This window comes from Macrotis lagotis, chromosome 1 (genome assembly GCF_037893015.1).
Source record: "Macrotis lagotis isolate mMagLag1 chromosome 1, bilby.v1.9.chrom.fasta, whole genome shotgun sequence".
Classification (NCBI taxonomy): domain Eukaryota; kingdom Metazoa; phylum Chordata; class Mammalia; order Peramelemorphia; family Peramelidae; genus Macrotis; species Macrotis lagotis.
In genome coordinates, this window is record NC_133658.1 from 774,381,551 (window position 1) to 774,405,265 (window position 23,715).

Here is a 23,715-nt window from a genome sequence, read left to right on the forward strand (position 1 = left end):
AGTATTGTTAAGTGATCAGTTATAATTGATGCAACTCTTTTCAGCAGTTCAGAGTTCAAGTATAAACCTGAGAGACCTGCTATGAATAAAGCCATCCTTATCCAGATAAAAACATCAAGAATCTAATTATATATGGGGCGACTAGGTGGCGTAGTGGATAAAGCACCGGCCTTAGAGTCAGGAGTACCTGGGTTCAAATCCGGTCTCAGACACTTAATAATTACCTAGCTGTGTGGCCTTGGGCAAGCCACTTAACCCCATTTGCCTTGCAAAAAAAAAAAAAAACAACCTAAAAAAAAGAATCTAATTATATACTATGTTGATGTTTTAAAAAACTTTTTTCATTCCTTTCCTTCCTATATCATGGTTTTCTTTTTTTTTTAGCTCTAATTTCTCTTAGAAGAAATGACTAATATGTAAATATGTTAGACACAAATGTGTATGTACAAATTTTGCCACACTATTCATCATCATGGGGATGGAGGAAGGAAAGAAGGGTGGCAGAAAAATGTGTAACTTATAAACTTGCAAATGGATGAATGTTGATAAACTATCTTGGCATGTAAAAGGAAAATAAAAATTTCAATTAAAAAATAATCTACTAGAGAGCATAAGAATATATGGCATTTCTCTTGAAATGATAAGCAGTATCTATCTAAAACCATCAGCAATCACTGTTTGTAATGCTGATAAACTAGAAGGATTCCATGTAAGATCAGGCATGAAACAATTATACCTGCTATCACCACTATTATTCAATATTATATTAGAAATGTTAAGTTTAACAATAAGAGAAGAAAAGGTAGTGGAAGGATTCAAAATAGGCAGCAAAGAAGCAAAACTCTTATTCTTTGCAGATAGTATGATGGTATATTTAGAGAATCCTCGAAAAACAACTAAAAATTGCTGGAAACATTTAACAGCTTTAACTAAGTTGCCAAGTTGCAGGATATGAAATAAATCCACACAAACCATCAGCATTTCTCTATATTATTCATAAAGCACAGAGTCAAGGGATAGAAAGAGAAATTCCATTTAAAGTAACTATGGGCAATACAAAATACTTGGGAAGGTACCTGCCAATACAAACCCAGAAACTATAAAAGAATCACAAAACATGTTTCATACATCCAAAGAAAATAAAATCAGATCTAAATACTTTGGAAAATAACAAAAACTCATGGGGGGCATGAGCTAATATTAACAACATAATAATTCTACCTATATTTATTTACTTATTCAGTGCCATATCAATTGAGTACCAAAGCAAAAAGTAATTTTATGGATCTAGGAAAAATGGGAACAAAATTCAGCTGGAGGAACAAAATGTCAAGAATATCAAGAACATTTAAAAAAAATTCAAAGGAATTTGACTTCCCATACCAGATCAAAAATTATAAAGCAGCAATCATCAAAACTCTGGTAATGTCTAAGAAATAGAATGGTTGATCAGGGGAATAGATTAGATACAAAAGAAACAGTAGTATAGCATAGTAATTTGCTGTTTTGATATACCCAAAGAATTCAGCTTCTGAGCTGATATTCAGTATTTGACAAAAACTACTGAGAAAATTGGAAAATAGTATTGTAGACCAACATCTCACACCCTTTAAAAAGAGAAAATCAAAATGGGTATAGGATTTAGGCATAAAAGGTATACCATAAGTCAATTAGGAGAACAAGGAATAGATTATCTGACAGATCAATGGAAAGAGGATGAGTTTATGAAGAAGATATAGAGAACGCAATAAATTGCAAAATGAAGGATTGTGATTACATTAAATTAAAAAGGGTTTGCACAAATAAAAGCAGTACAACCAAGCAGAAAGTTGGGGAACAATTTTTTCAGGTAGTGTTTCTGATAAAAGCCTCCTTTCTAAAATATATATGGAACAGAGTTACATTTATAAGAATCAAATCATTCTCCAATTGATAAATGGCTAAAGGATATGAATAGGCTATTTGCAGATGAAGAAATTAAAACTCTATATAGTCACATAAAATAGCTCTAAATCATTGTTTTGTTTTTTTTTTGTTTTTTCAAGGCAATGGGATTAAATGACTTGCCCAAGGTCACACATCTAGGCAATGAAGTGTCTGAGGCCAGATTTGTCTAAATCATTATTGATTAAAGGAATGCAAATTAAAACAACTCTAAGCATACTACCTTAACACCTAACAAATCAGTCAATAAAACAAAATGGAGAAATGATCATTGTCGGTGGAGTTGTAAATTGATTCAACCATTCTGGAAAGCAATAGTTTTTGCAATTATTCCTTAAGGGCATTAAAGCTGTCATAATTTCCTTTTTATCCAAGAATACCAATGCTAAGTCTGTATTCTCAAAGAGATCATGGAAAAGTGGGAAAAAGACATGTTCAAAAATATAGCAGCAAAGAATGGAAATTGTGGGGATGCCCATCAATTGGACTACAGCTGAACAAATTATGGTATATATATATGATGGAGTACTATTTTTCTATACAAAATGGGTGGACTTCATAAAATTCTGAAAAGACTTGCAGGAACTTATGCTGAGTGAATAAGCAGAATTAAGAGAATATTGTATACATTAACAATAACATTGTGAGATGATCAACTGTGAAGGATGCTGCTGCTTTCAACAGTTCAGTGATCAAGGACAATCCTGAGAGATCTGTTACGGAAAAATGCCATCCACATCCATAGAGAAACTGTGGAGTTTGAATGGAAAACAGAATACTATGCTCACTTTTTAAAATTTTGGGGTTTTTCTTTCTCAGGTCCCCCCCCTTTTGTTCTAATTTCTCTTTAAGAACATGACTAATATGTAAATATGTTTAAAATATTTGTATGTGTACAGATTGTTAATACCCATAAGGGAAGAGGGAAGGGACAGTGGTGGAAAAATGTGGAGTTCATAAACTTAAAAATGGATGAATGTTGAAAACTACCTTTGCATGTATTTGGAAATCAAAAATAATTCATCCAAGAGAATGACAAAAATAAGCCAACATACCAAAACTTATGGGATGTAACCTAAGCAGTGATTAATTATCTCTAAATGCTTACATGAGTAAAATAGAGAAAGAGGAGACTGATAAATTGGTTTTACAACTAAAAAAAGCTAGAAAGAACAAATTAAAAACCCTCAATTAGATACCAAATTAAAAATTTTGAAAACAAAAAGAGGTTAACAAAATAAAAAATAAGAAAGTCATTGAAGTAATAAATAAAAAAAAAACTAAAATCTGGCTTGCTTTATTTTTTTAGGTTTTTTTTTTGCAAGGCAAATGGGGTTAAATGGCTTGCCCAAGGCCACACAGCTAGGTAATTATTAAGTGTCTGAGACCAGATTTGAACCCAGATACTCCTGACTCCAGGGCCAGTGCTTTATCCACTGTGCCACCTAGCCGCCCCTCTGTCTATATTTTTTAAAAAACCCAATAGAAGAGATAAACTTTTAAAAATTTGATTTGAACAGAGAAGAAAACCAATTCACCAGTATTTAAACTGAAAAAGGTAAATTCACCAAATGAAGAGATTATTAAAAGCAATAATTTTGCTCAACTATATGCCAATAAACCTGACAATCTAAGTGAAATGGATAATGTTTTTATGAAAATATGAATAACCCACATTAATAGAAGAGGAAATAAAATTCTTAACTCCAGTTTTGAAAAAGAAATTGAACAAGTCATCAGTGAACTTACTGAGAAAAAAATCATCAAGGTCAGATGGTTTTACAAGTGATTTCAACCAAAAATTGAAGGAGCAAATAAGTCCAAAACTATACAAACCATTTGGATAAATAGGTGTAGAGTCCTGCCTAATTCCTTTTATGACACAAATATAGGGCTGACAATTAAATTGGGAAGAGCCAAAACAAAGAAAGAAAATTATGGAATAATTCTCTTATGGATATTCATGCAAAAATTTTAAATAAAATATTGACAATATTACTACAATTCATCACCAGGATAATACACTTTGATCTGGTGGGATTTATACATGGAATGCAAGACTGGTTTAATAGTAACAATCAGTACAATTGACCAAATAAAAAACATCTAACAGAAATCATATGATTATCTCAATAGAGGCTAATAAAAGCTTTTGAGAAAATACACTATCCATTTCTATTAAAAACAATAGCATAGGAATAAATGGAGTATTTCTTAATCAGTATCTAAAATCATCAGCAATCATTATATGTAATGTGGATAAGCTAGAAACATTTTCATTAAGATCATGAGTGAAACAAGGATGTTTGTTATTGTATTATTCAATATTGTATTAGAAATGTTAGCTTTAGCAATAAGAGAAGAAAAGGAAATTGAAGGAATTAGAATAGACATTGAGGAACCAATCACTCTTTGAAGATATGATATACTTAAAAAATCCTAGAGAAGCAATTAAAAAACTTACTTGAAATAATGAACAACTTTAGCAAAGTATAATTATAAAGTAAACCTACATAAAACATCAACATTTGTGTAAATTACCAACAAAGGCCAGCAGCAATAGATAGTAAGAGAGTAACTGTAGACAACATAAAATACTTGGTAGTCTACCTGCCTAGACAAACCTAGCAAAAATATGAACACAATTTCAAAACACTTTTCATATAAAGTTAAATCTAAGCAATTGAAAAATTGTTCATGAATAGAGTGAGCTAATAAAATGACAGTTCTATCTAAATTGAATAATTATATCAGAGTCCAAAAATTATTTATAGAGTTAGAAAAAATAATAAAATTCATCTTGGGGAACAAAAGATCAAGAATATCAAGGGAAATAATGAAAAAATTGCAAAAGAAGGTGAACTAGCTATCTAAAACTATATTATAAAGTGTAGTCATCAAAACTGTCTGTTACTGGTCAAGAAATAGAATGTTGGATCATCAGGGTTCATTCTTGTGGAAACAAAGATATTTTTGATGGTGGCAAGGCATTTTCTTGCAAGTGGCAGTAGCATTGCAGTGAGCCTATCATTCACTCCTTTTGGCAGGTATACAAGCTCATTGATTAGAGTAGCTTTAATTGTAAAACCCACACCATCTTCATGGCACTCCTTTTCAATCTTGTCACTCCAGAAAAAAAAACATGAATCCAGCTTTTACTTGAGTAACTTGATCTTCATTTACCAGAGTTAAGAAATAAGAGTGCAGAATAATGGTATAGATTAGACATAAAGAAATGATAGTTGAACTATGCTTTGATCAACCCAAAAGTTCAAGTTTCTGTGATAGGAAATCACTATTTGACAAAATCTTCAGAAAAAACTGGAAAATAGTTTGACAGTAACTAGGCATAGGCCAGCATCTCACACCCTATTTCAAGATAAGGTCAAAATGGGCACATGATTTTTAGATCTAAAGGATGATATAAACCAATAAGGAGAACAGGGACTATTTTATCAATCTATGGTGAGGGGAAGAATTTATGACCAAATGAGATATAGAAAATTATAGAATCAAAACTGGATTAATTTTGATTACATTAAATATAAAAATTTCTGCACAAAATAATTAGAAGGAAAGTAAAAAGCTGGAAAACAATTTTTGTAGTAAGTACTTTTTGGTAAAGACTTCATTTTTAAAATATAGAGAGAACTGAGTCACAATTATAAGGATACAAGTCATTCCCCAATTGTTATGGACAAAGAATATGAACAGTTTTCATATGAAGAAATTAAAGTTACTCATTAAAAAATGCTCTAAATATCTATTGATTAGAATGCGAATTAAAACAACTCTGAGAGGAAAACTTGAACCTCAAAGTCTTGCAAAAATGAATGTTGAAAACTCATTACATGTAATTGGAAAAATATAAAATACTATTAACTTATGACAAAAAAGACTAAGGGACAATTTCATGGGTAGCCATGAAGGGAAGAAAGGGACTTCCCAATAACTAAATACTGGGAAATTATCCTTTTGGTGCTATCTCAGATTAATGCCATTTTCTCTTAGGAATTACTGATGTGAGTGTCTTTTTTTGAGGGGAATGTTTTGTGCCATCTGTTTTTATTACCTTTATTATATCACTACTCTAAAAGCTAATTAAATCTTGTGGACTAATTGATATTGGAAATCGTAGCAGGTGAAAGCTTATGTGTTCAAGTTTTAGAAAAATCACTCCAACCATCCTGGGCTACTCTTGGAACCACAAAGGGAAATGTTGGGACTGAACTTTGTGGAGTTGATACTGCTAGTCTTGAGTTTAAGTTGGAATAGTATTTCCAAAGGATGTGCAACACTTATATTCAGAATTCACAGAAATATTGGATGACTTAATCAAGAAAGTAGATAAAAAAGAATAACATGCTCACTGCCAATAACCAAATAAAGAAAATATAAAATGGAAATAAACATCTGATTAAATACAAGTAGCATCAGTACTACATCATCTTAACTTTAGAGGAAATAAATTTACTTTTAAAGTCATAAATTATAAGAATGCTCACGGGTATATATGATCTGTCAGTTGCAACCCCTCACTTGGTTTAATTTATTATTTTAGTATATTTTGGTTAGTTTGTGTTTATTTATATTGGACTCCTACATTGAAGCAAAGTTTATCAAAATACTCAGAAAGTTAAAAGTACTTCTCAGTTTAGGTCAGTAGCTTCAGGATGTATAACAATTGAAAGATACTACCAAGGTTTGAGTTTGGGAATAGGTTGGTAATTATCTGTTCTGTGATGAGAAACTTTTTATCTATTGCCATCTTCTGTTTCCTTTCAGTATGCAGCAGAGATAGATTGATGTAATCAAGAAAGCAGCAAAGGTCTACTAATAACTTTAATGAGGTCACTTCCACTCTGAGGTAAGGATATTTGTAGCTAGCATTCAAAAGAGGGGAGAATGAAAGCCTCTGTGATATTCCTAAACTGAATTAAATGTTATGGCCAAAGAGCTGCATAAAGTAAGACAGGAAATTTTATTCTTTACTGTGTGTGTGTGTTTGTGTGTGTATTATGGATAGTCTGGAAGACTGGTAAAACCTTTAAACTCTTCAGAATAATATTGTTTATATTTATAAAATATATAAAATTATACTGGAAATTAATTATATTGAAATAGAATTATCAAGATAAATCCACATCCATATGCATTCATACGTATAAAACAGTTATAAAGACAAGAATATGTGTATCCTTGCCAACAGTTTGAGTCCTTCCCTATTTTCTTAGTTATACCTGTATCCAATGGTATGAGACACTAACAGTCAGTTGCTGAATAATACCTAATGCTTTTGAGCTATTGTCAGATTTTACCATTATTTACTACAGAATATTTTCTAACTTTGTCTTCCTTAATGTCCCACATTTAAATGACTGTAAAATTAAGTATTTGGATTAGATGACCACTAAGGTACTTTCAACTCTAAATTGAAGCTCCTGTGATTCGCTCTCTTGCATTTTCTTTTTTTTTTTTTATCAAAATGATAAGTTTCCTTTGGGCCTCTCAAGCATCAGGAATGCAAATCAATTATACCAGTGAATTCTAAAGATTGAATAATAATTGCTCAACTTATCTTAATCTTTCAAGGGTGTTAAACTTTTTATCAGAAATGACATATCTCTAATTTGGAGAATTTCAGACAGAAGACTTTTCCTTGAATCAAAAAACAATAGTTGATATTTGTAAATCACTTTAATGTTCACAGAGTACTTCATATAAATATTTTGGTTGATTCTCAGAAAATCCCTATTAGATAACTACAGGAATTTCCATTTCACAAATGAAGAAATAGGGTCTCAGAAAGGTTTATATGCACTGCTCATGATAGCAACTGTGAAGTGGCAGGATTTGAATCATGGTCTCTTCTGGTTTCAAGTTCAATCCATGTCATTTTGCCTTTCAATTTACTACCACATATAAGATCAGTCTTGGGATAGAAAGTATTTTTTTGATTAAAAAAATCTTTCTTTCTCACTGTCTTCTAAGAGCTGACCCTTTCCCCAACCTTTCAACTTCCTTCCCACTAGAACCAAGCATTACTTCATTTCAACCAAATAACAACCAGCCTGCAAAATTCAGCATATTATTTTGGGGAAAAGGATAGATTTTCAGTGAAATAAAGGATTTTAAAAAGCTTCTGATAAAAGGACAAGAACTGCCCAGAAAATTTGATCTTCAAATATAAGACTCAAGAAATGCATAAAAAGGTAAATGCAAAGGGGAAAATACTAGTCAATAATATTATATATATATATATATATATATATATATATATATATATATATATATATCCCTACAAGGGAAGATAATACTTGTAATACTTGAGAATTTTATTTCTTTAAGGATAGTTAAAAGACACATATTTAAGAGAGGGTATGATTATAGGATGACCATGAAAGTGTTGAGCCTTAGTCAATACATTAACTAATGAAGATTGAATATAGTTGAAAGGATTATACTTAGAGGGTATGGATATAAATGGATCATAGATTGATATTGCTCATGAGGGTTGTGTTTCCAGTGGGACAGAGGGAGGAAGTGTAATAGATTCTTTAGTGAACAAGAGTTAAAGTACTAAAGGGACAGAGGGAGAGAATGAACTTAAAGATGCTGGTAATAGACCATGAAGTGATTTTGATTTGCTTGATACTATAAATGATCCATAAAGTGATTTGCTTTACATAATACTTACCCTCATAAGCACTGTATGTCTATGTATGATTTATAATTTGAGGTTATTTATGACTTTTGAGAAGTATATTTCTAATACAATAGAAGAGGGGAGTGTACTTAGACAGAGACTGAAGTGACTATGAGGCAATGTTGCTTACCGATCAATCAGTGCTTGAGAATTATACTTCTACCAGGACAGATAAACAGAGTATATTTTGACAGAAGGGCTGTGGGTATAAGATAAGGTTAAAGTGACAAAGACATGAAAAGAGGATTACACTAGGAGAAGGTAAGGCATAGAGTATAAATAAAAGGCCATGAAGAGAGAAAAGACCTATTATAGTAGAGCAGAAAAAGGGAGTGCATGAAAACTGAGTAAATCTGACTCTCAAGAGATTTCACCCAAAGAGGGAATAACATATATTACCAATTGATTTTTTTAGGTTTTTGCAAGGCAAATGGTGTTAAGTGGCTTGCCCAAGGCCACACAGCTAGGTCATTATTAAGTGTCTGAGGCTAGATTTGAGCCCAGGTACTCCTGACTCCAGGGCTGCTGCTTTATCTACTGCGCCACCTAGCCACCCCACCAATAGATTTTAAAAATCTATTCTACCCTACAGGGAATTAAGGGGGAAGTGAAAGAAAGGGGAAGAAGAGACTGATGAAAGGGAATGTGAAGGTAAAAGTAAAGTTAAAGTTAAAATTGAAGAGTTAAGGGGTAAAGGGAGCAAAACATTAGTGAGGAGGAATAAAGGGGAAAGTATAAATGGGGGAGGAGAATATGGAGGGAAATAAAGTTAGTCATTAATTGTAAATGCGAATGAGAAAATCAAACTACCAGTATCAAAAAATTAAAAGCCATTACCAAAATTAATTGGAGAGGAAATAAAATACTAGGATAAAGAAAACCTGGACTCCAAGATATAGTGAAGGAGAATTGCCCTTATACCATGGAACTAGAGAGCAAAATAGTTATTGAAAGAAAACATCAACCTCCTCCTGAAAGGGATCCCAAAATGAAAACACCAAAGAATATTGTGGCCAAATTCCAGAACTATCAGATAAAAAAGAAAATCTTGCAAGCAGCCAGAAAGAAATAATTTAGATACCAAGGAACCACAATAAGGATTACACAAGACCTGACTGCATCAACATTAAGGGATAGAAAGGTTTAGAATACGATTTTCTGAAGATCTAGGGAGTTTGGAATGCAGCCAAGAATTCATTGTCCAGCAAAACTAAGACTTCTCTGCCAGGAGAAAAGATGGACATTTAACAAAATAGGACTTTCAACTTTTCCTGATGAAAAGACCAGAGATAAACAAAAAATTTCATCTTCAAATAGGAGATTCAAGAGATACATGAAAAGGTACAAAGGGAAAAAGCAAAAAAAGACTGTTATCCAATAAAATGAAATTGGCTATATCCCAATTCTCATAAATCTTGAGAATTGTAACTCTATTAGAGGGAATATACTTAGCCAGAAGTAATGGACACAAATGATTTGTCTTCGACTGATGGAATGATTTAAAAATAATATCTTCTTAGAAAGAGAGGACAGTAAAGAGATGGGAGGATGGAGGAGATTGAATTACATCACATGAAGAGGTGCAAAGAACCTATTGTAGAAGAGGAGAAGAAGGAAGGAGGTGAGAACCACCTGAATCTTACTCTCATCAGATTTGGCTCAAAGAGGGATTAACACACATACACCCCCCCCACCCACACACACACACTAAACTAAATTCAGAATCTAATTCTGAGAGACAAAAATTGAAGACCCCCTATATTTTAATTTTGTTTTCTATGTCTTCTTGTAATTCATTCAACTCCTCTAAGAAGTTGGATGCTGTACCACTTGGTGCACATATGTTTAATAGTGATATTACTTCATTGCCTTATAGCTCCTTTTTAGAAGATGTAATTCCCTTCCTTATACATCTTAATGAGATCTATTTTCCCTCTTGCTTTGTCTAAGATCAGCATTTCTACACCTATTTTTTTTACTTCTGCTAAATCATAGTATATTTTGCTCCAATCTTATACATTTACCCTATATGTATCTCATTGGTTCACATGTGTTGATTGTAAACAATATAGTGTAAAATTCTGTTTTTTTTAACCCATTCTATCTGCTTCCATTTTACAGTGCAGCTAGGTGGTGCAGTGGATAAAGCTATGGCCTTGGAATCAGGTGGAAGGGAGTTCAAATCCAGCCTCAGACACTTGCCATTTACTGGTTGTGTGACCTTGGGCAAGTCGGCAAGTCACTTAACCCTGATTGCTTCACATCCAGAGCCATCTCCAGTCATCCTGATTAATATCTGGCCACTGGACCCAGATGGCTCTAGAGGAGAATGTGAGCCTGGTGACTTAGTACAGCACCCACTCACTCAAATCCAATTCATGTGTTTCTCATGACAGTACCTCCCTGATGTCATGGCCTTCTTTGAGAATGAAGGACAAACATTATCATCATCCATTTCATGGGAGAGTTCATCCTATTCATCTTCACAGTTATGATTACTAATTCTGTATTTCCCATTTATACATATTTTTCTTTTCCTCTTATTATTCCTCACTAATGTTTTGCTACCTTTCCCCTTTAATTTTTACATTTTAACTTTACTTTTACCTCAGTCTTCCCTTTTATCAGTCCCTTCTCATTCCCTTCTCCTCCCCCCTCTTCCTGTAGGGATAAATAGTTTTTTAACCCAATAGGGAATGTATGTTATTCCCTCTGTGGGCCAAATCTATTGAATAGATTTGCTCAATGTTTGCATCCTTCCTTCTTCCCCTCTTTTATAATAGGCTTTTGTGTGTGTTCTTCTGCTGCTATTTATCCACTAATGCTTAGCTTTCTCCTAGTATAGTCCTTTTTTATGTCTTTATTGTTTTAGCTATGTCCCTTTGTCAAAATATACTCCTTTCATCTATCCAGAGATGGTATAGAAATACCATTCTCAAAAGTTGATTGATTGCTTGATATGCAGTGTTACCTCATATTCACTAAATACACTCCCCTCTTAGAAATACTCTTCTCAAAAATTATAAGTCACATCAAATTATATTAGATTTACACTGCTCCATCTTTTCAAGTACTCTCCAGGATACACTCTTCATGAACCAAAGCACCATGCAAAGCAAAATCACTTCATGATCTTTTCATGTCCAATCCCTTATATCTTCTCCTTTCATTTCCATTGTACTCCAACCATAAACCTACCTTCCCTTCAAGTATATTCAACTCTTTAACTATCCTAAGAAAAATATAATTCTCAAGAATTATGGGTGTTATCTTCCCTTTAGGGATGTATACAGTTTAAGACTCTTGACCAGTGTTTTTGCTCCCCCTTTCCATTTACCATTTTAGGCATCTCTTGAGTCTTGTATTTGAAGATAGAGCTTTCAGTTTTGGTCTTTTTTCCCAGAAAATTTGTAAGTCCTCTGTTTCATTGAACATCCATCTTTTCCCCTGACAGAATATGCTGAATTTTAATGATAATAAATAATAAATTCTTTGTTGTAATCTAGGGTGTTTTACTTCCAAAATAGCATATTTCAGGTTCTCTAATGTGGAAGCTGATAAGTGCTGTGTAATACTTATTATGATTCTTTTGTATTCAAATTGCTTCTTTTTGACTATGTGTAGTATTTTCTTCTTTATTTGAGAATTCTAGAATTTAGTTATGATAGCCCTGGAGTTTTTATTCTTGGATCTTTTTCTGCAGATGTTCTGTATATTCTTTCAAAGATAATTTTGTCTTTTTGATATAGATTATTAGGACAGTTTTCCATGAAAATTTCCTGAAAGCTATATTCAAGGCTCTTTTTTTGATCTAGACTTTTGGGTAGACCAGTAATTCATAAATTATATCTCTTAGATTTATTTTATAAGTCATTTTTTAAAGATTCTTTTTGTTTTCTTCAGTTTTTTCAGCCTTTTGATTTTGTTAGTTATTGTGTTTCCTTTCCCAGTTTGTTAATTTTAATTTTTGCTCAGTTACATTCCCTTTCCAATTGTCCAATTAGACTTCTAGATGTGTTGCATTCTTTTTCCAGTTCACAGATTTTTATTTTTTGATGAGCTATAATTTTTCCATTTGATTATTTTTTACTTTTAAATGAGTTGTATTTCTTTGGTCAATTTTTCATAGTTTTTTTTTCTGCATGGCTCTCATTTGCTTTTTCCATTTTTCTTCATTCTCACTTCCTTGGTTTTTAAAATCTTTAAAAAACTTTTTTATGGGGGTTTTTGAATTTGAGACCAGTTCATAAGTGTCTTTGAGACTTCCCATGTCAGTAATTTGTCTCTGCTTTCTACCTCAGAGAGATGATATTTTTATCATCTCTATCTTCATAGTTTCTGTGGTTAGCATTTTTTTAGTGTTTTTTGTTCATTTTGGCTGTGAATTCTGCTCCTGGGGTATAGGGAGTATAGTCCTTGAGTTTTTGTGCTGGGACTGGGGTCTGATTCTGGACTTGTCACAAGCCAAGATGTCGCCTATGCAGAGATTTGTTTCCTACTTTATGTCCAGGTTCTGCCTATGCAGTGGTTTGTTTTCACCCAAATCCTGTTTGTTACCCCAGTGTTCCCAGGCTTCAGACTTTCCCTGGGTTGGGACACTCCCTGTTGACCTGCTATCTTCTGGAACCTGGGCTGCTGTCTAGCAGCTGGGACCTATTCTGCACTGTGGCTAGAAGTGCCCTGCTGACTTTCCTGCTCTCCCACATAATTGGGCTTTACTTCACCTTTCTATTACAAGAGAGTGACCTTCTGAAGATCCACCACGATGTCTACAGTTGAAAATGTGTTTGAATACTTTTGGTGGAATCTGTAGCTTTAGTGTTTGTGTAGAGACTTCATTTAGCATTATGTAGGGAAAAGCTTTGGGAGCATATTAGTTTCACACCACCATCTTGGCTTCATCTTGGAACTCTATTCTTTGATTTTTAAAACCATTTTATCCCTAACTTTTCCAATAGATCTTTTGTTGTATTTGAGACCAGTTCATAAATCCCTTTGAAACTTCTCATTTTGTCATTTTTTCACTTCTCTCTTCTTCTGAGATGATGTTTTTTATTATCCCTATCAGAATAGTAACTGTCATTGGTTATTGCTCTTTTTTGTATTGTTTTATTTTTGCTCATTTTGAACAATAAACTCTGCTACTGGGGCAAAAGGGTTATAATCCCAAACTTTTTGTATTGAGTCTGGGAGTCTGGTCCTAGGCTTTCTCCTCTGGCAGCTCAAGTGTTCACAGTCTTTTCCCTGTATTAGGGTAACCCAACCCAGTCCCACCTGCTATTCTAGCATTCATGGGCTCAAGCTTTGCCTTCCAAACTTGCGTTGGGACCATCTGTAATGGCCTGCTGAATCAGGATTTGGTCTGTACTATTTCCAAACGTCTCTGCTTGGTGTCACAACTCGGTGACTATACTCTCCCATTTACCCTTTTGTGAAGCTCCTCTACAATATCTTGAATAGAGAACTTGTTTCACTGTTTCACTGTTTTCCTTTTTTTTTTTTGCATGTGTGTGGGTTTTCATTTTAGAGTCTGTTTAGAGGGTTTATTTAGAATTATTTTGGGACATGCTCTAGATGATTCTTAGTGTTGCACCACCATCTTGGTTCTGCTCAGGAAATCCAATCACTGTGTTATTTTCATCATTCCCCCCCCCCCCCAATTATTTGTAAGTAAATTTGTAAAGAATTGTATTAGCTTGTTCCTATTCATCTTTATTTTTGAATTGGTTGGATAGGGATTTATCAGAGTAGTGATTTGACATTGTTTATAGAAATATGATTATTATAAGAAAGTAAATGAAGATTAATAAAATTTGTCATTGCCTAAAGCTTGCTTAAAATATATTTGGGGAAATATTTTTATTTCTTACATGTAACATGAAAAGTTCTATTAAAAATATTCTGGCTTGGAGACCTATCATTTCATCAATGTAGGTAACTCCTAGACTGATGCAGATGGGTAAGGTAGGGTCACCTGTAAATAAAATACTTATTAGATTGGTAATGAACTATTAAAAATATTTTTTGAGCTCTGAGATATTGTTACTTAACTAGTGTCATACAAATAATATATGTCAGAGGCAGAACTGCAACCTAGATCTTCTAGGCTCTATACCTTTTTTCCCTCCACTATGCCACAATGATTCTCAATGTAGAATATATTCAGAAATGTTGGCATCTAGGAATAAAGTAAAAATTATTTGTGTGTAGCCAGAGCAATGATCAAAGTCAACATCAAATTAAGAGAAAGAGTAAAGATAAGAGCACAATGAGAACAATTGAAAGTAAAGCATACCAAAAATAGAAAATGGGAAAATTAAGAACATTGATGTTAATAACCACCATTTCCTAAAAATTGACTTTCAGTAACTTCCTTCTGTAACTCCATTAAGATAAGAAAAGGGAAGAAAGAGAAAAGGATCAACTAAGCTGAAATGGAATAAATTTTGCAGGACTTAACACCCCATTCAGATTGGTGTAATTATTTTTCCTTCCCTCACTTCTCAACTTTTATAATATATCTCCAAAGTTCTACAGAATTTTCTCTCTTCTCTTCAGTTCTTCATTGCCACCTTTTCCAGGCTTCTCTCAAATACTACATCCATCTTCTTATCATTTGATTGACATGGGGGAAAATTCCTATGAAAATTGCAAAGTATAGAAATGTGAGGTGAGGTAATGATGATGTTGAAGAAATATTCTCCTTTATCCTCCCAAACTATTTTCTTCCTAATATTTAAATCTTATTTTACGATCTACTTCTTCCAGTAATCTTTCCCTAATGTACTTTTTTTTATATTTCTCCAGCACTAGAAAAATATTTGTCCTACACATTTCATTTATTGTACTCTTTTAATTACCATGAATAAATAAGAGACAACTGGAAGCACACCCACACACAGTACAAAAGCTAAAGGGGATTTTTATAGGGAATGTAGCCTAAGAATGATAGAAATGTAAATGGGGGGAATAGCCTTACCTTCTTCACATATCTTTAACTTTTGCTTACTCTCAAATATATGACAGTTGGGAAGATTGTAGACAATCAGTGAGCTTTGTAGTACCAGATTCTACTTTGCATCTGTGCTTTCTTTTTTTGTAAATTTTGATACAATCCTAAAAATGATTTTGGAGCTATAGAATCCCTAATCAGAAGTTTAATGAGTAATTTTAAGAAATTTTTCTAATCTTAAATCAAATAGTTGTCTGGTGCAATGAACTTTAAGTAACCATCAGATATAAATTGATAAAATAGTAGATTTAATCTTAGCTAGAGTACCTGGTCACAGGTGTTGGTTTATTGTCATAGTGGTTAAGAAGTAAAAGTACTCATCCACACCAAGAAGATGTCTTCTGGCTTCCTTAACTGAGTTAAAAAGTGCAAAGAATCTATGGATAATCATATAGGAATGAAGTTCAGTAGTAAGTATAATTGTAATAATCAGAAACACAAGGAGAAGAAAGAAATGTTCATTGGAGATTGGAAGAGCAATTTCAAATGCAAAGAGCTGTAGGACTTGGCACAGATGATGAACCTAGAGGACAGCAAAGTCACTGTCCAGTAGAGAGCCACAGAAAGCAGACAAGATCATTGCCAGAGGACTTTCAGCTATTCATATATATTCTGGGACCACTTGGAATATGGATATGTGCCCTTGTTCACACCTATTTTTTGTCTACTTTTCTCCCCTGGTGATGTGATAACCTTTAAGGAAGTATTATGTTTATAGGGGGATCTTTTCTTTGCTGTCATTTTACTAATTTTTATTGTATCTTCTGTAATAAAATTAATTTTTTAGTGGGTGATGGCACATAAGATATTTTTCTGGAGGTGATATCTATAGGGTCAAAACCAGGGATTATATATACATCAGACTTTTGTACTTTACTATTTGACAAGCAAATAGACAAACAACTGAAATGATTATTTTGTCTCTCTTTAGACACCAATAACACAGTTACCATTTTCTAGATTTTAGAGGTAAATTTTATTGCTTGACTTATCATGACTGAAGACACAGATTAAAATTTAAGAGAGAGGTTCATAAAGTGACTTCATTTTTCTTTTTTTTTTGGAACCAAAGTAATTATGTTTTAAAATATATGTATTTAAAATGATTAATGAGGGATATTTTTTGGATCACTCAAATTCTTGTTTATATTCCCATAGTCATATCTAAAATAAATTTCATGATTAAAGATGATGAGACAAATGCCCCTTATATCTGAGACAATGCTGAACAAAGTGACAAACTGTGAACCTCCTCAAACTTCACATAATTCTGACTTTTGGCCTACTACCTTAGTCTCTTAATCATTTGCTGTTATTCTCACTTGCTTTATTCTACAATGCTTGATAAAATAATTGAGAATGAACTAATAAATCAAAATAAATTAAGGATTCATATTGTTATGCTTTCTATCAGTGAAATTAAAAGACAAAGGGAGGTCACAGCCAAATGGAAGTAATTACTGGCTTCCCTCAGAGAGACAAAGAAGGAAATGCAGTTAGTTTCATTAGAGGCAACATACATTCTATAAGACGTTCATTTTTGCAGGATTTTTGTGAAGATGAGCACAAGACCCTTATGTGTTTCATTTATTCATTAGCATTTATTGTGGAAACAGTATAGCAAAAGAAACTCAATGAAAAACTTAGTTAAGACCCTCAAACATATATTTTGATAGTGACTTCAATGCAAAGGTGAACATGAAGGTGATATAGCTCAAATTTAAGAAACAAAACTAATGGCAATTGGACTACTCAGAAGTCTATGATGGAGACTTTCTTCCAGAAGACATTCAGGAGGTATTCGTTTTAATGAGAACTAAATAGCATGACAGAAAATGATACAATTGGAGGAACTGAAGCACATCAGAATTATTTATGTATGGTCAGATCACTGACTGGTTAGAGCAATGATCAAAGTCAATATTTAAAATTAAAAGGATAAAGATTAGAATACATCATGAACAACTAAAAATAGAAATTGACAAAGGAAAAAACCTTGAAGATAATTACCATCTTTCCTAAAAAAGTCCACAAAATGCAAAGAAGTTACCTCAGGAAGGGCAAAGAAAACAAGTAATCATCTTAGCAACCAATCTCTTCTTTAGAAGGGAGAAATGACAGCCAAGGACATCAATTTAGAAAAAAATGCATTTTAAAATAAAGATAAGGAAAAATTAAGAGCAGCAGCATCTCAAAATACTGAATAGCAGCAAAAGCAAACACAATCTCAGAAATCTAGATCTGAGACAAAATTGATTTAAATTATTCTGAGAATATTTAAAGTTGAAATTAGCAGGAGAATCAACAAATGGAAAATAGAATAAAGTAATCTATTCTTTGCAGCAATGAAAGTGGAACCCATTATATTTAGACCCTATCACTTTTATTGTCTTTTATAAGGAAGATAAAGTGAAATTTAAGATGATGAATTCAAGAGAAGGGACTGGTCCATTCCAAGAACATAAGGAAAAATTCTTTTCTGGGACAAAATTATTTTAAAAGCACTGAGAGATTGTCTTACCAGTATCTTTGGAAGGGAAGATATCAGAAGATGAAGAAAATATTATTTTGAGACCAGTGATAAGGCAATTTGATGACCTCTACACTGAGTTACTAAGTTAATATAGCTAACAAGGACCTTGGGATTACATGCTAGCAAAACTCTCTAGCAAAACCAGTATAAAATGTAACTGGAGAGTGTTTAATAAAATAATAAAGATATAAAATACATAAGGGTAATTTGGGATTTTCTAAGTTAATATGCATCCCACAGAGATCTATTTCTATTGGAGTTTGACAGCACTGAGATAAGAGAACTCCCTGAAAAAGTAAATGATTGGGAAATGTAGTATAGAGCTAGTCATGTAGTGAGTATGAAAGATAGTATATGGATAGCCCAAATTTTGCACTGGTACACTTAAGTTTAAAGAAAACACCTGGAGAAAATCATTGAGAGGATCCTCTGCAGAGTTTCAAAGGAAGCAAAAGATAAGACTCACAAACAATAAAGAGGGCTTGATGGTTTGCAATCAGCACTCTTGAAGGGAATATCCACACCAGAAAGATCAGTGATTCTTTGCCTTGTGAATTATAATTATGTTACAGATCCAAAAATTATTAACATCCTATAATAACTAATTTGAATTTAATATTTAACCATGTGCAAGACACCCTACTAAGAACTTTACAATTATCTCATTTGATGCTAATAAACAATCCAGGGAAATAGGTGCTATTATTATTATTCCCATTCTACTGATAAGGAAACTGAAGTAGACACATTAAGTAGAGTTGCACAATTGAAAAGTCTTTAGGTCAGATTTGAACTCATTTTCCTCATTTTAGGTCCAGTGCTATATCCATTCCACTACCCAGCTGCCACACCATTATATATTATTTTATATTAATATAATGAAAATTCTATAACCATGTTATCTTGCTAGAGGCTACTAGCAACAGCTAGTGGCACAGTGGATAGAGAGCTTCAGTTTTCCTAAATTTAAAATGGGGACATTAATAGCGAAAACATCAAATGAGATATTTGTAAAAGCTACTTTGCAATGTGTTTTGCACAGAGTATTATATAAATACCTATTACCTTCCCTTCCAGTAAGTATATTATGCTAATAAAGTGCTTTACAAGTTTTCATTATTTTGGGTCCTCATTATATATTGGATATAATTCCCATCAGAACTGGATATTTAAAAAATAGTTTGGAATATTTTAGAATTATAGGCAAATGACACCTTCTAGGGGATAATGATGGACCTCTATTGAAAGGTGGACCTCCGTTTTTAAAAACAACTGCAAATATCCTATTCTATTTAAAAAAAAACTCTTAAATTTGTGAAGTGTTTTGACACTTGTATTTTACATAATATTATCTCATTTGATTTCAGAACTTCATTATGATTTTGATACTGAAGACCAAAGCATAGAAAGATTAAGTGATATGACCAATGGACACATGGTTATTACCTGAAATAGGATTTAAACCTTAATTTTTCTATTATTTACTCCATGATGGCTCATTTTTTTGTTATACAAAATTAAATTCAAGTATAAATTTCTCATATTCTTTAAGAAAATTTTATCTTTTGTTTTTATATCCCTGGATTTTCCCTTGCATATTTCCTTATCTTTCCTTTTAAGGGAGCATCTCTAATAAGAATTTTGCACAAGGAAAAAAAGGAACAAAGAATGAAAGAAAGAGAAAAACAGAAGCAAAGAAAAAATCAGCAAACCATTAATATGTTGAAAAATAAAATTTGATGTTATATGCAACATTTAACACCCATATATTCTATCCCTGACTTTGCAAAGGTGCAGAAAGAGGTATCTCTTTTTCATTTGTGGCCAAATTTGTTCTCTATAATTTAACAATAGTCACATTTGCTTGTTTTGTGGTTGTTTTCTCCACTTAGTTGATATAGCAACTTGGCTTTTAATTTATTCTGCATCATCTAATTAGTAATTTTTTCCATGTTCCTTGTAGTCACCATGCTCATTTCTTTTTTGTTTGTTTTTGTTTTTTTGGTTTTTGGGGTTTTTTTGCAAGGCAGTGGGGGTTAAATGACTTGCCCAAGGTCACACAGCTAGATAATTTTTTTAAGTGTCTGAGGTCAGATTTGAACTCAGGTCCTCCTGACTCCAGGGCCAGTGCTCTATCCACTGTGCTGCCTAGCTGCCCATGCTCATAATTTCTTAAAGAACATTAATATTCCATTATATTTATGTACTACATCAAAGGAGTATTTATTAAACTAGCATAGTAAGAACAATTGTTTTATAAACATTTCTTTCAAAAGTACACCTCTCTCTCTCTCTCTCACAACTGCATTCAGAGTCTGGGGAAAAGTGGGTTCAAGCTTAGAGAGAACTCATGAAGAAAGTAACATAGATATTATTGTCCTCAAGAATTTCCCCTTCAAAAAAAAAAAAGAATTTCCCCTTCAAGTATGCTATGGCTTCTTCGGATATTCATTGCGTAGTCATGCATTTTTATTCCTATATCACTTCTAGTTACTGCCATCCTAGGATCTAATGAGAAGTGCAAAATCCTTTAGATCCTTTGAGTCTCACAGATTTCTCCAGTCAAAACATGAATGGAGTGAGAGATCAAGGGTGAAGCTAAAATCTCTATTTCTTGGTTTTGTTAATTTGGTAATTTCATTGAAGACCATAAGTTATAACTAACTTTCTGCAGCCAATCTATATACTTTTCCTGTACAATGTAACTCTAGTTCACACAGTGACTCATTAGCTATAACTTAACCCCCCAAATTTTCACATTTTAATGGAATGCCTTAATTAACATGCATTCCCACCTTATTAAAGTACTGAGGTGTAGCATTTTACTACTGACTTTAGATAAGGTGAGTTAATTTAATTGTCTTAATCAATTGACCCCATCCTTACATACTTTTTTATTGTCTATGTATTGGATACCAAGATCTTATCAGAAGTATTTGATTCAAATATTTTTCATCTTCAGCTTCTGCCTTTATATTAGATACATTGATTTTGTTTGTTGAAAAGGTTTTTTAATTTTATGTCCTACTTATTCCTGTGAAAACAAATTGATTTCATTCTCTTCTATATATTTAATGTTCTTTAATATTAAAGTCACTTATCTATTTATTAAGGAAACGCTGCAAGATACTGAACTTAGCCTAATGTCTGCCAAATTGCTTTTCATTTTTCCCATAAGTTCTGATCAAATAAAGTTCTTTCCTACAAAAGTTATGTTTTCAAGTTTGTTAAACATTGGGTTTTTGATTTCTAGTATTTCTGAATCATTGTCCCATTGAACTACTTTTCTTTTTTTTCCTCTATATTTTAACATGATGATCAATGCTCTACGAAAGATTTTGAGGTTTGTAAATGATATTTTTCTTCAGCCAACATTTTGTAATTAAATTTAAACAAATATTGTTTTAATAGATCAATTCTTAAATATTTATTGGAGTTATTATAAATGAGATTTTTTATTTCCTCAGATTTTGCTATTGAATTAATTTCCTATTGATTTAAGGGAATTGATTTTTCAACTTTCAATGTTTCTGAAATAATTAACTCAATTAGATTCTTCGATGATTTCTCAAATTTTTCTAAGTAAATCATAATACCATCAATAAATAGATTATTCTTCTAAATATTTAATGTATTTAATTTCTTGTATGTTGTTCACAGACAACCTAAATAATTTGGGAGGTGAAAATTTTTATTAAAATAACAACAAATGAAAGGTAAGTCAATTCATTGCTCCTACAAGCAATTAAAAAAAACCCACTATACTAAGAGAAGAATAAAGATACAGGGCATAAAAGAGGAATGTAACATAGTTGTGATAGTCATATCTTAATTTCAGACAGAGCAGCAGGCATTAGTACTTGTAAAACTACAGCTGAAGGGATATTAGAGGCCTTTTGATTTTATAGATCAACAGGCCCAGAGAGGTACAATGACTTGCCAAAAAACACAAAAATAAATAAGCATCGTAGACATGAAGTCTTTTTTCCACTGCTGTCTTGAAAACAAAAAGTTGTGTCTTTTATTTTCTCTATGGGAAGGACTCCCTAGACTAGAGATGGAGAAAGTAGTATGTCTGCCTTTCTACTGCTTTCATTTCTACACTAGGAGTTGGGAAGTCTTTTGTTGATAATATTATGTAGATGAAAAGAAGTAGCTTAATTCCTTTCTATTTAGTAGAGTGTATTTGACTCTTGTATGAAGAGAAATAATGATAATTTTAAGTCAAAGAAGCTAGGTTTGGATACTAACTATGCTATTTCATGCTTCTGTGACTTTGAGCATCTAATTTAGATTCTTTGGGCCTTTCTTTCCACATTTATAAAAGAAAAATGAAGGAATTAGATATGATTTTGAAGGCCAGTCAAGTATATAAGGTACAGTACATAAATATATGACTTTTAAAGATATTGTGAAGAAATATATTTTCAATTGAATAATGTTATTTTCATTTATGTTTGCTCTTTCTATAGGGGGTTCAGTATGCCAAATGCCCAATTGTTAATTTTCAAAAAGATCATTGAACTATGAAATATGTCCATAAAGTTTTAAAGAAAGAATTGTATTTGGTGTTTAAACAGGAACTGTTTATAACAGGATCAGAGGATTACAGAAGCCTAAGTTGATCTAAAGTCAAAATACTGAGGTTTTAGCCTTTTGCCTATTTAAATAACAAGGGGAAAGTATCAGTCAGTCTCATATCTCCATTGTGGTTATGACTGATATTTCTAACTATTATTCATTTTATAGATTTAAGCAAAGGTTAGGGTCAAAATTATTAAAGAAAGTTCTATATTTTAGGTATGCAGTTAGATATTTCATCCAAATGTCAGAGATTTTATAATTACAAAAAATGATTTTCCAGGAATTTTTTAATATGAGAATATTTGTCATCTTTTAGAAGTAGTACAGTACTGCAAGAAGACTGACATATTTATTTAACATCTCTTGCCACTTCAGAAAAAAAAATTTGCAATATATGAGTTGAAGATGATGTAATTTTACCCTGGAACTGATAGGCAGAATAAAATTCTAAAATCATTGATAGAATAATAATGAAAATGCCTGCTTTCGATGTCTTTTGGAGTTCGTACATAATCTCAACCATAACCATGCAAAATACTCTAAAATTTTTAAAAAACTAATACAGAAATTCAAAACACACAAAGAAAAAATATGACTTGGATGATAAGCACTAAGGATCAGTCACAGAAATGAGTATTCTCTTATACTGAAGGAATTTCATTTAGTCACTGAAATGTGAAAATTAGAACATATTTAATGTAATTTATAATTTGTTAAATTACAGAATCACAGATTCTTTTAGAGGTGGTCAAAACCCAGGAGCCACCCAATTTAACCTATAGTCAAACAAAAGTTGTCCTTAAAATGTATGATACAAAATGTCAGTATTTGATTGAAGATTTCTAGTAATAGAGGACTCATGACATCCAGAATTAGCTATTTTATCTTTGGAAATTTCCAATTTTCAGAAAGTTTTTCCTTTATCAAGCTTAAATC